The following is a 12,359-nucleotide window of genomic DNA, read 5'->3' as shown; positions in this document are numbered from 1 at the left end:
CGTCCGCTGATGTTTAACCTGTAATGAAAGCCAACGTAAGTAGTCTATTGTTCTACACCTACATTTGCTTATGAATTGACGTTGCTTAGTCCAGCTGAATAATGACTAATTAGCAGTTAAGAGTTTATATTTTAATACAGTTTCTCATTCAGTCTCATTTTCCATTTAAGTTCTGATAAGCTGATGTAAAGATGGATAAAGCTCTTGATTTGGAAAATCCTTTATACTTCATATTGTTCTCTGAGGACAGGATAAAAAGTACTAGCTCTGCACATTCTATCTACAATGAAGGATCCCAAACATGGTATGGACAAGAACATCACAAAAAAAACTTGAAAATTGAGGCCAATTGTCATTTTCAGCATTAGTGCAACTAGGTTTTGCAAAGAATTTTTGCCACTGTTCAGTGTTACAGCCTGCCTGTCCCCTGCCCCAATGCTGGTGACTGGAATTAACAACAGAAAAATACATCCCAAAAATGGCTATTTTTTTTATCATGGTTACTTCTCACATTGTTTGAGAGAGATAGCTGAGGAAGACGGAGCTTGGAGGGAGTCGTTATTTTCTGCCAGGATAATGCATTTTGTGATTCAAGTTGCCCCACAAAGTCAATTTAAAGCCTTACTCAGACGCAACCACGCTAAAACAAAAAAGCAGAGAGTAAGGTTCAGCACAACACAGCAGTTAGTCAAAACGCAGAAGCCTCAATCTGTTTTCCGTGCAAGCATAAAGCACAAGTCTGAGCACTAAATAGAAAACAGTAGTGTAAACACTTACCTGACTCCTCCCTTTTCATCCTGTTATTTCTCCTGTGCTCATTATATTGTTATTCATATTTCCCTCCCTTCTGTAAAGGAAGGAAAATTTCCTTCTCTCCACTTGATTTTTTTTCCTTCCATATTTGCTTTTCCTTACTCACCTGCACATTTCCTGAAATTCCAAAACTTAAAAGGACTATATGGATCCAGTCCTCGGGTGGGATACCAAGCTCTGCAAGCATTTAGCATGGCTGAGGAGGAATGACTTAAAATTCTAGTGTTTGTATTCTCCCACTTCTGAACACAGTCACAAAATCACCAGGATAAAGTTTAGAAATAAACATCTATTTAGGTGACTGTAATCTGATAAAACAGAATGAGATTACCATTCTGTGGAGAGCTCTGCTCATACAGCAAAACATAACAATGATTTTTACTGATCTGGAACCGTATTATTATCTCTGATATGTTATTTTTATGCTTAGCTGTTAGGAGGATTGAATCTCCACCTCTCTGCTTTAGTAGCCATTTTAAATGATGCACTGAATACTTCAACAAGTGCAATGATTCATGTCATTAAATACTTTATAACTAGTAAGTGGTAAGATATTTGAGATAAAAACAGCTAAAAAAGACTAGTGTGTTGAACACAAATGTAAATACTTTTTTCTCCTGTAACAATTCACAAGCAAAATTTATTACCTGTATCCATGACACACATTTTCAGAGGCCAGCTCTTCTAACCACAAAATCTATCTTTGTGAGATTTCTTTTTTAAAGCAACGTAATAGCCATTATATCAAATACGGTTTCACAGATAGTATCAACACTTGGTGTTTCACCTACAGGATAATAGAAAGTCAGCTCAGTATAACGGCTACTTTGTAGAGGATAGTGCCAAGACTTCAAGGTGTTACCTCCCAGTAGTCATGAACTCCTGCAGTCTTTAAAGGTAAAACGACATATGACAAGCAACAAGAGTGGAGCCAATTTTTAGGAATGAATACCAACTAACAGAAAGAGTGGCCACTATAAAAATCCATCCAAGAAAGAAATACCAAAATAGTTTTCCACAAAAACATACCCTCTAACGACAACAAAAACATATTCTTTATTTTATTATTATGGTGATCTTGCTACATAACCTATTTGTATTGTCAGGTGCTAAAAGGCATATTAATTAATTACTGAATTGGAAACTTTTACAGAAACCATGCTTCTGGCTTGCTATAGACATAAGTATGTAATCATATATTAAGAAGGAAAAGCTTAGGACTTATAAAAATCATAAATAAAAGCTTAAGACTTATGAAATATCTGTGTTAAAAAAATGCATTTTAAAAAAATGCGTTTAAGGGGATCCTCTAAGACAGTGGCTCTCAATCTTTCTGCAGACTCTTTAGACTTCCTAAACATCTTTTAAGTGGTCTGCAAAATAGTAATTAAAAAAGGAAGCGTCCTGTCAGAAGGCTTTAGCTTATGACCAGCAGGTACAATCATCCACTAGATTTTTTAAGAAGGTCATAAATCAGAGAGAATTGCAAATCAGAAGGGACCGGGGTCTAGAAATCCAAAACTTTTCTGCTTCTTTGTAACACTGTAAAGAAATTATTTCAACATGTGGAGGAAAAAGAAAAAAAAAAAAGGTCACCTTTTAATGATTACTACATGAAAAGGGGGAAAAGGAATTAAAGAATTAATCTTTGATCGGCAGATTTCAAATGATGGGTGGGCTATGTCCCACTTGGAGAAGATGCAAATTGTGTTGTGAAGGAGAGGCATTATGTTGCACCCAGCCACCACTTGTTACCTGTCTGCACCTGCAGAGCAGAACCCTGTAGGCAGGAGGGAGAAGAAAGAATAGCAAGACTGAAGAGAAACTTCAGGTGGGAGGGATTCGTGGGACCTTTTGTGCTTGCGTGTGTAAAATTGTTCCTAGAGCACACAGGAAAGTAGGGTTTTCATGTGACAGCACAACGTGCAGAAACTGGACAAGAAGCTGGGGTTCCAGAAACACAGGGAGGGAACAGATGGGGAAAGCATGGAGCAAGCCAGAGGCAGAGAGAGATGTTGCCATGTTCTGGGTGAAGTGACTTCCAGCTAACCCCAACACACCTACCCAACTGTGACTGCTCCAATCCCCACAGAAACCCCATCCTGACCCCTGTCCCCAGCTCCTTACTCCCATACACTGATCCCCAGTCCTACCCACAGGTCCCCCTCACCATGTACCCATATCCCTTGCTTATAGGCACAGCAACCCCCAGATGACACCAGGAAGTAACCTTTTTCCATGCTATGGCAGAAGAAAAACTCTCTCCTCCCCTATATGTTCCTTTCACATACAAGGCAAAGATTTCTTCCTGACCTCGTATCCCCCTTAACCCTGAGCATCTGAACAAGACAAATCAACCATAAGTACTGCAGGACTCAGAACGCTGAAAGACAACTTCAGTCATAGCAGCAACAGATATTTAGCAACAATAATAGAATAATAATAACATAAAGCATACACAAAACCCCTCGTTTCCCATATAAGTATCACACAAATAAGAAATACGGAACAAAAAAGGTTACAAAGAGCATGCTACCCTGCCAAGCTAATTCCTTTTAGAACATGATTGTCAATAACTTGTTTCCAGTATTTTGTTTAAATTTTGTAAAATACATACGCTACGGTCTAATTTTACATTAGACAACGAATTTCTTTAGAAAAACAAATTTATATCATTTGAATAAGGTTTATAATATGGCATTTCTCAATTCAACACCACCGTAGTTGCTAACAAAGATGAACAATGCGTTGGAAAAGCCACAATCTCTGCAAATTATTTATGGATGTGCTGGCCTGGTACTCAGGACAACAGGGAGTAACCTGTGTCAAGGGCAACTAAAGGCACTGCTAATACCTTACAATTCTGGAAAATTTTCAATAGAAAAACAATAAAAGTGATAGGAGGCCTGATGCGAGGACAAGGAAGATTTCTGCAATGTAAAATCACCATTCAGGAAACGTATGTAAATTAAAAGAGGTTGGTCAACTAGAACTGGGATTTTTTTAGAGTAATGAACAGATATTGTACTAAGACTTGCTAATGCTCATAAGGAAAGTTTGTCTGTTAATACTGATAGAAAATGTAAGAATTTCTGACAATGAGAAATCAGATATGCATTCAAAGACAGATATATTTTCATCTGATGAAGCTGAGCAGTCTAATCTTTGTCTGACGGGGACCCAATACTCACTTGTCAGGAAACTACATCTACTAGTTGTGTGCATATATGAAAAGAGAGGCAGCAAAGACAATTAGTGATACTCAAGGACAATGCAATGACTAACAAAACAATTCTGTTACGAGTTCCTGGGGAGGATGTGGTCGGGACAGAGGGGTTAATGCTGCCAGACTGCTCTTCCTGGCTCCCTTCTGGGAACCTCTTGCTGTTGCTGACAGCCTATCTGAGGCTGGAGGAGTAGGAGGGGAGAGCTCTCTACCTTTTCGTACACTCCTGAGCAGTGGATCCCAAACGTCTGGAAAAACAGATTGTTGTTAGCCCCTAACATTTTTCACAAACCAGCACACATCCATCTGATCAAACTTTTAATTGAAAACACTATTTTAAACACCATTAAATGTGGCTTAGCCAAAGAGCTGTTCAGCCTACCATAGCCTTGTAGCCCATCAGGGGTTTGTGGCCCACAGCTTGGAAACCATTCCAGCCATTTCAAAGGTACAATGCTTCCTCTACTTCCTCCCTCCATCCAAACCTTCTGCTTGCTGTGTGAAACATTTCTGCTACTTTATCTGATTTCCACACGAGATTAAATTTAGGGCCTGCTATTGCATTTAGCTTTCTGTAGTAGCAAACTGGCATTCTCCCTTGCCCACAGGTTTGCAAACAAAACAAGTAAAACCGATCTGGCCATCCATAACATTACTACTGCCAGATAAAGGAACAAAGAGAAGCAGAGGGTTGAAAAATAAATAAATAAATCTGCAGATTTAGGAAAATGGGACAAGTTTGCATTTGATTCATGTTTGAAAACTTATCACCAACAGACTTTTATTTACAGAAAAGCTATAATTTTGCACAGGTTGGATTTTGGCCCCAGCTGGTCCAAGATAAGTGGAGTTTTCAAGACCAGTAACAGCTGGGATTCGTGCATGTAAAAAGATGCATTCACAAAACTATGGCAGATGACATTGGTGATAAGCAGCCTTCTGCCATCTTAAAGGTCACCTAAGTTACATAAAACGGTGACCAAAGGCTAATCGTTATTCCATTCTAAGAAACAAGGAGTTAAGAGTCCCCTACTAAACATTTCCACTTATTAGAAACCCTTCTCGTGTTACCTACTCCTCGGTCAACATTTTGCCATATTGAAGAATCGATTCATTTACTGGCCCTGCACAAGAGCTATGCCATACCTTCCTCATTCGTTTCTATGTTGCGTACAGTTCCCATCAATGCTCAGAATTGCCCAGCATGCCAGCATGACTTCTCTGTTTCAAATATCATTTTGCCAGTTTTTCCTAGCATGAATTCCGCCCAGAAAGATTTCAAAAAATTAGCAGGAGCTGCTAAAAATTCATGCAAATACCAGTAAAATGGCTTGAGAACCACAGCTTTTCACAGCAGCGAGATACTACCTATCAGCTTAACAGTGCTGCTCCACCACTGTGACAGGCAGGAACTGTAGGATCAAAGTCTGTATTTTAAGCTCAGCTGGGGCTGTGAAACCCTGAGAAATAGGGAAGCATCTCACCTCTTCAGTTTGCAGGCCCTGTTGTGGTTAGAAAGAGCAGCTGCAAGTTCCTGCCTTGCTGAATGGCAGCACTGCTCACAGCCTGCTGAGCTCACAGCTCATGGGGTGCTGCCCCTCCCTGCTGACGGATACGTGGCCTCTCCTCAGCTCCTGCTGTGAGATCCTTCTCCGACTCTTCAAGGGTCAACATCAGGTCTGGCTCCAACTGAATAGTTCCCTTTTATCATCTCTGAGCTTTATCCCTGCACTTTTTCAGGCCATTTAAGAACAGGTGGACCAGCAAAGGTGTCAGTACCAATCTTTGGGAGGTGGCACTGTTAAAATTGCTGATTAATTGCTACAGTCTTCCTTATCTTGTAGCCATTTAGTAACCCACAAAGAATCACTGCGTTAACATTCTTCGGTGTCAGACTTTTTTAAAGATTTTTGGGTGACCCTTTTCCATATTTGTGTTGACTCCTTCAAATAACTAGCAAAGCTGTAAGACAAAACTACCTCGTACGAAAGCCAAGGTGATGGTTGCCCATTATACCCATCCACGTTCCTATTAATTACATTCTTTATCATATTCACTGGCATTTTGCCTGTCAGGGAAGTCAGACTTATTAGTATATTAGTCCGCGATCGTCCCTAGAGCCCTTTTAAACCTGGTGCCACGTTAGCTACGTTCCATCCCTCTGTTATCAAGTCCAATTTAAGTGATGGATTATACAACACAATGCACAGATGACCAATTTCATTTCTCAGTTTCTCTAGGACTACTGAATGAATGATATGCTATCTGGCAATCCGTTAATGCTTATTCAATCGAGTTGTTCAAAAATTTTTTATTGATATTTCAAATCTGAAATATTCCTTATAATGAATTACTTTTATGTGGGGGTGTCCATAATCTCCCTGGAGTAAACCCTGCCGATGCAAAGCGTTCATTTGTTTCTTTCTGCAATGGCTATGCCTTTAAATATTCTCTTTGTCCCTTGATTGTCTATTGAACTTGCCACCCTGCTAGCAGAATTCCTTTATCTGTAGAATTTACACTGGTCCAAAATTTTTTTTTGCTTTTATGAATTTAGCCTGCTGCTCTTCAAAATCTTTTTGTCCTGCCTTACAATAGTTCTACAATTAACTTGCCAGAATCGCGCTCTTTTCTTCTTTGATGTTCAGATTTCACTTTTGGAAGAACATGTATTTAGTTCTAGTAACCTCCTCTACTGTTCTGCTGTGATGGAGAATTCTTGTTCAATTTGGTTAGAATCAGAAAACAACGTCTCTGTGTCTGTCTTAGTCTCTTAATTTTTACTTGAATTATTTCTTCATTTGTATGCAATTCCTCTCTTTTAAACACTATTGGATTTTTTTTTGTATCTTCTTCTCTCCTACAAATACGACAAACTTCAGTTTGATATGACCTATCACTGCTGAATGGTTCTTCTCTAGTTACTTCGTCCACCCAAGTACCTCCGAGTGTACTAATTCCAGACTAAACCAAGGGCTGTCCTCACTCTTCTGCATTCTCTAGCTGGTTTGCTCAAAAAGTAGTTCTTGATGGTACCTAAAAACACAGCTTATGCATGATGGCCTAATGTTAAGCTTATCCAGTCCATACATCGATAACCAAGATCTCTCATGATCAAGGTTTTAGGCTGCATAGCTTCTCTAGTTTCCCCCAGTATTTCACAGTCACTGTCTCCATCCCATAAGCTAGTTTAGAGCTCTTACCAGGCTTCTCCTATTCAGATACGGAAACATTTGTAATTATGTTTTGTGGTTTATCCTATTGATTGCACAGACCAATCTGTTGTCTCTGCATCAGGGAGACTCTAACGTTCCATCATTTCTGTGCCATCTATGCACTGATATTTCAGTGTCCCTTGGAAAGAAAGGAAAGGGACGCATGCAGACCCACTTCCAGAAAGAGGGTGACATACCTGAGGAATTCCTGATGCATTTCATGCTTACCGCTCTCCTGAAGAATCATGATCTTCAAGGTACCAGGGAAACAGAGCAGTATGAGGTAGCAATGTACCTAGATACCAAATCAAAACTAGCGCAGGTTCCTTCTCAACAGAGAACCAGGTGGCATTTAAAAAAGGACTGACCAACAGGATGGCCTGAACAACAGCTTGTACTTATTCAAGATTTTGGTACCAAGAGATGCTGTGTCAGGAAGGGAATGCACTAAGGAGCAGAAGGACGCTATGGAAGTATGTGAAGTCCTTTAAGCTTTTGTACACACCGGAGAACTTTGTAACATTCACATTAACTTCCTTCTGTGAGGAGGGAGAGTTTGTGGAGAAGACGGAGAGGAATGAGGGATGCTTTCTGGACGCAATGCCAGTAGCTATTGACTTGGGTCTGACAGCTGAGAAGGCCCCTGGGGGCTAGCATTTCATCTGTTCACTGTGACTTACTTCTTTCCCTTTTGTGAGGCTTCTCTTTGGAGCACCTTTTTTCTGCATTAAATATGATGTGACACAAGGCACAGCAGGATCCAACAGCTACACTGCAGTATCCAATGAGCATTCATTATTATTTATTTGTATTACCACAAATCTTAGGAGGCCTCACCCTGGATCCACTTCTCGTTATGCTGGGCCATGAATAAGCATACAACAAAAAGAGTGTGCTTGATTTCTATGTAAAGAGACAACAGAGATTATTGCACAGTACAAAGGCAATGACAAAGTATTACTGTGATAAGCGTTGGATTGCTTTAAGCTTCACAGTGCATAAAACTTTTAAGAAGATATTTAAAGGAAGAGGGCGAACAGTTCTGTTTATGAAGGAGTCAACAAACACATGAGAGGCAGCTGAGGAGAAAGTATCCGGTGTGGTGTGAAAACTTAACAAGCAACTGATGGAAGCTGGTATCATATGTTGATCAAAATCAGAGTCAACCTCTTGATACTGAAGGAGAGGTATCAGGTAGAAGTAGTCTTGATGGGCCTTGAAAACAAAGACAGATAGCTTATCTTTATTGTTTTAAATTGAAGGAGGAAGTTTAAAAAGCCAAAGGTGTAAGTTTGGAAACTGATATGTACAGTAGCACTTTGAACAGGTAACGAGCATTCCAAGACTGCATTTGTCAAGGCAAAAGAAAAAGATTTTTCCAATAAAGATATGATCCATGGAAAACCTGAATGAAAAATGCAATCGTCCGACAGAGAAGAAAGAGCATCCTTAAAGTGTTGGAAAAAGGTTTCCAAAACTCAGATTTAGCCTAAATTTGATGACTTAAAACAAACGACAGCATGATGGTGTCATTCACAGAGGTTTTGTGAGGACCTCAACTTAAATATGAAAAAAATTACTAACAGAAGACCAATAGTTGTAACTGAATATAAAGAACCAAGAACACTACTGAAGAAAATTTTCATGCATTAGATCTGCTTAAGAGTGGGAAGGAAGATGGGAGGAGGTATATGAAGTGACACATTAAACATTGTTTTTCCTATACTGTGAAACGAGAAAATTCTTTCAGGTCGCATTTATTGCTAAGTTATTACAGCTACCTGTGCTACCGTGTTTTGACTTTCAAGAGTTGAAGAAAAACAATGTTCATGATGTTGTAAGATGACGGGTGCCTCATTCAACAAACAAAAACATGCTACATCCAGCTCAAAGACAGGACAGTGGTGATACAAGCCAAGCAAACAGCAGCAGAGAAAAGGATCTTACAACTTAAACTTACAACAGCTAACATGCTGAATGTTCAGGCACATTCCTTTCCTCTTCCTTTTTATTGTACAGAACCAGGGCTATCATCTCAGTTTGCCACTGAGGGAAATTTACTCTGGTTTGGTATTTCCAGCTCTTGAAGTATTCCCAAACCTGCACAATGTGTGGCCATGCAGCAAAAGCTTACTCTCTACATTGCACCAACATCAACAGCTTCTTTTGGTGTCTGCTTTCTTGCTCTTCTCCTAGTTTTACTCATTTAGGACATCACCGCATGGGTCGAACCAAAGAAACAAGCAGATCAGGTGCTCAACCACGGGGTTTAGCAGCAGTGAGTAGTGGAGAGCTGGTTACAGCAGGAGACAATTCAGGGTTACTTTTCTTCTGAATAACATTTTGTAGCAGCATTACCACAGGCAGAATAGAGCCGTGCCCCTACTTTATCTCCCTCAAAGCCCAGGGAAGTTGCTGTCTCAAGAAGGAGATGCAGTCAGATGTAGTTGAGCTGCCCTCCGCGGCGGTGAGTGAAAAAACTGGAGGCATATGAAATATCCAGGGGATTTTTCATACCCCACTCACTATCATGTAACCTTGTTTCTTTTTCTCTTCTGAAACTAGATCTATTCTGAGGTACTTTACTAATCTAGTGTGGTGAGGGAACACAGGAGGCTGGGTTATTTTGCAATCACCTCATCTCCCTCTCCTTTTCTTTCTTCTACCCAACTGAGTGCGAGTAAGAATAAATACAGCATACAGGATTAAAAGCTAGAAACAGTAAATCACTGTAAGCACAATGTATGCTGATCAAGAGTTTTGATGTAAAATGAAACATTCAACGTTTTCATTGTTATGAGAAACACCCAATGTTCTCAAATCATGATTTAGTTTCATATTGAAAAAAATCTCCATTTCATTTTATATTCAGAAATCTCAAAAGAAGCACCGTTAAGCTTTTAAACTGGAAATTTAAAATTTGCCATCCTATAAAGAAAATAATGGAATTGTGTTTTGAGCTTGCTTCAGGATGGTATGAGTTTGAACAAGAAATTGTCTTCTGCTTAGCACCAGCCATATTTTAACACATATAACCCATTCTCCTCTGTTCTTAGTTGCTACTGTCATCTCAAATATTATATATCTACATCAGTTTATACAGATAATTCAGAACTAGTCACTAATTCTTCTTCAAAGCCTGTATAGTCCCCTCCAACAGGAAAAAAATGCAGAGAAAAACATTTACTGGAAGTTTTAAACTAAATAGATATGTAACTTAAACTTAACATACATTCAGTGCAACGAGAAATACCAGGAGCTATGTGTTTAAGTTCTCCTTTCAGGCATATTTTTGCCATCCATTTTTCTATTTGGTTGGTTGTTTTTGTTTTGCTTTTGCTGATCGGGCTCTCTAGTCTGCTTTTGATCTGAGTTTACGATTTCTTCTTTGGTCTTGCTCTCTCTTCAAATTCCATTCATTTCACGCTGCTCTTGTGCCAAGCAAAAAATAAGAAATCCTGCCCTCCTTAATCTTTACTCACCAATCATTGTCTGTATCTTTGCTCCATAGTGAAGAATCTCTAACTGTCCTTACATACAACTCCTCTACATCTTAACACCTCAGTTACACCTCATAAATTCCATAACAATTCCAGTTCTTCTATTTTTTAAATATTAAGTCCCACATTCAAAAAAAAAATGCATTTGAACACCAGAAGGGAAACACACCATCATAAAAAAAGGGCATGGAGTTTATAATGCCACTTGTGTTCCACAGGCGAAACACCTACATGTAGTTTTTGCTCATTAGGATATAAAAATAGGAGTCGTAGCAATGACTGTACCCATAGCTACAGGAAAAGAACTTCCTCCTCAATCCAAGCATATTTATAGTTATTTTGGGTGAATCCACTGACATACAATATGGGTAATTATTATTGATTAAGCACAATGTACTTAGTTACAATAAAATATGTAGTTCCTGCCTAAGAAGACTATAGTTAATCAGCATGCACGATCACATTGCTGTTCAAAATGCCGGATCAGTTTAGTTTAATTTAACCAAGTTCCATTGACACGAGTATAAGTGTATATTTATTAACATTTCAATGTTCAACTCAGCAAGACAATTATGTTAGTAAATCTGTTTGTAATATCTACACAAATACTGGTGGTATAAACAGTTTTTATAGATCTATAAATTTCAAGAAGTTTATGGGTGAAAATACAGAGCAAGTCAGCAACATGCTATTCTGAAAACAACAAAAACAAACAAATTAAAACTCCCTACCTAGCAGCAGTACAGAAGGACTCCAGGTTCACATGGTGAATTACACAAGAATAATGAAATCCCTAATGGATATATTCTATGTATTTTCCAAAAAGAACTGAAGTCACACATAAGTCAAACCTCTCGGTTAACCTTTTTATCATTATTAGTTTGTCAACATCAGTAAAAACTAGCTATTGAAAAATTCAATCATTTCAGTGTACTTACAGCTGAATTTTCTCATCATGTGACCAACTATCCACAAAGCCTCAGTGCCATTAAGAAGTTTTGAGGAATATATTATTTGGTACTGCCAAAAAAACATAATTAAAAGAATGCATGTAAATGATATTTATTTTCTAATTAGGAACGTTTTCATGATTATTTCATGTCTAAAGTACATTTGGGGGAAAAGCAGGACTTACATTATCCCAAAAGGCAGGTTCCAGCACAAGCAATGATACAGTGACAGAATTCACAGTAAGAAGTCACAGTAGGGTCCTGATCTTGCAACTGAACTTTCACAAACAGAACCCTGCACTATTGCAGAATCTCCTTAATTTCAATAGGGCCCTACCCACACATAATCAGTTACAGAGTCCACCTATGTGGGAGTAACAACAGCGAGAACAGGACCCGTTCCTCCACACACCTGCAAAAATATTGGGAGAAAAAAAAATTAGTAACATGCAGCAAAGCCTCTGATAGCCTGTTTTACTACAGCATTTAGCACATAATAAAGGAGTTCCATACATCTTTAAGTTGCGTGTTATTTATAGGAATCTTTAGTTCCCTTTTTACAGAATGTTGACTTAAAATTGCTTGTGGGTTTTACATGTAGTGACAGCACATCATGGGAACTTTTAATGATATACATTTGAAATATAAATTTAGA

General features: G+C 38.7%; 1 long non-coding RNA gene across 7 annotated transcripts in view; it reads right to left on the bottom strand.

The window, feature by feature from the left end:
• The window catches only part of LOC118251370 (uncharacterized), an 82,627-nt gene that overhangs the window by 60,550 nt on the left and 9,718 nt on the right, over window positions 1-12,359 (bottom strand). For 2 of the 7 annotated variants that reach the window (XR_007709310.1, XR_004779776.2), the window contains exon 5: window positions 11,693-12,116. This is a non-coding gene — a long non-coding RNA (uncharacterized LOC118251370). Of the gene's footprint in view, window positions 1-7,785; window positions 8,470-9,262; window positions 9,548-11,227; window positions 12,117-12,359 lie in introns of those variants that run through there. The other 5 variants (XR_004779779.2, XR_004779777.2, XR_004779778.2 and 2 more) reach the window with 5 other exon arrangements.

Source organism: Cygnus atratus, chromosome 1 (assembly GCF_013377495.2).
Source record: "Cygnus atratus isolate AKBS03 ecotype Queensland, Australia chromosome 1, CAtr_DNAZoo_HiC_assembly, whole genome shotgun sequence".
In the NCBI taxonomy this organism is placed as follows: Eukaryota; Metazoa; Chordata; class Aves; order Anseriformes; family Anatidae; genus Cygnus; species Cygnus atratus.
This window is presented reverse-complemented; position numbering and strand designations above follow the sequence as displayed.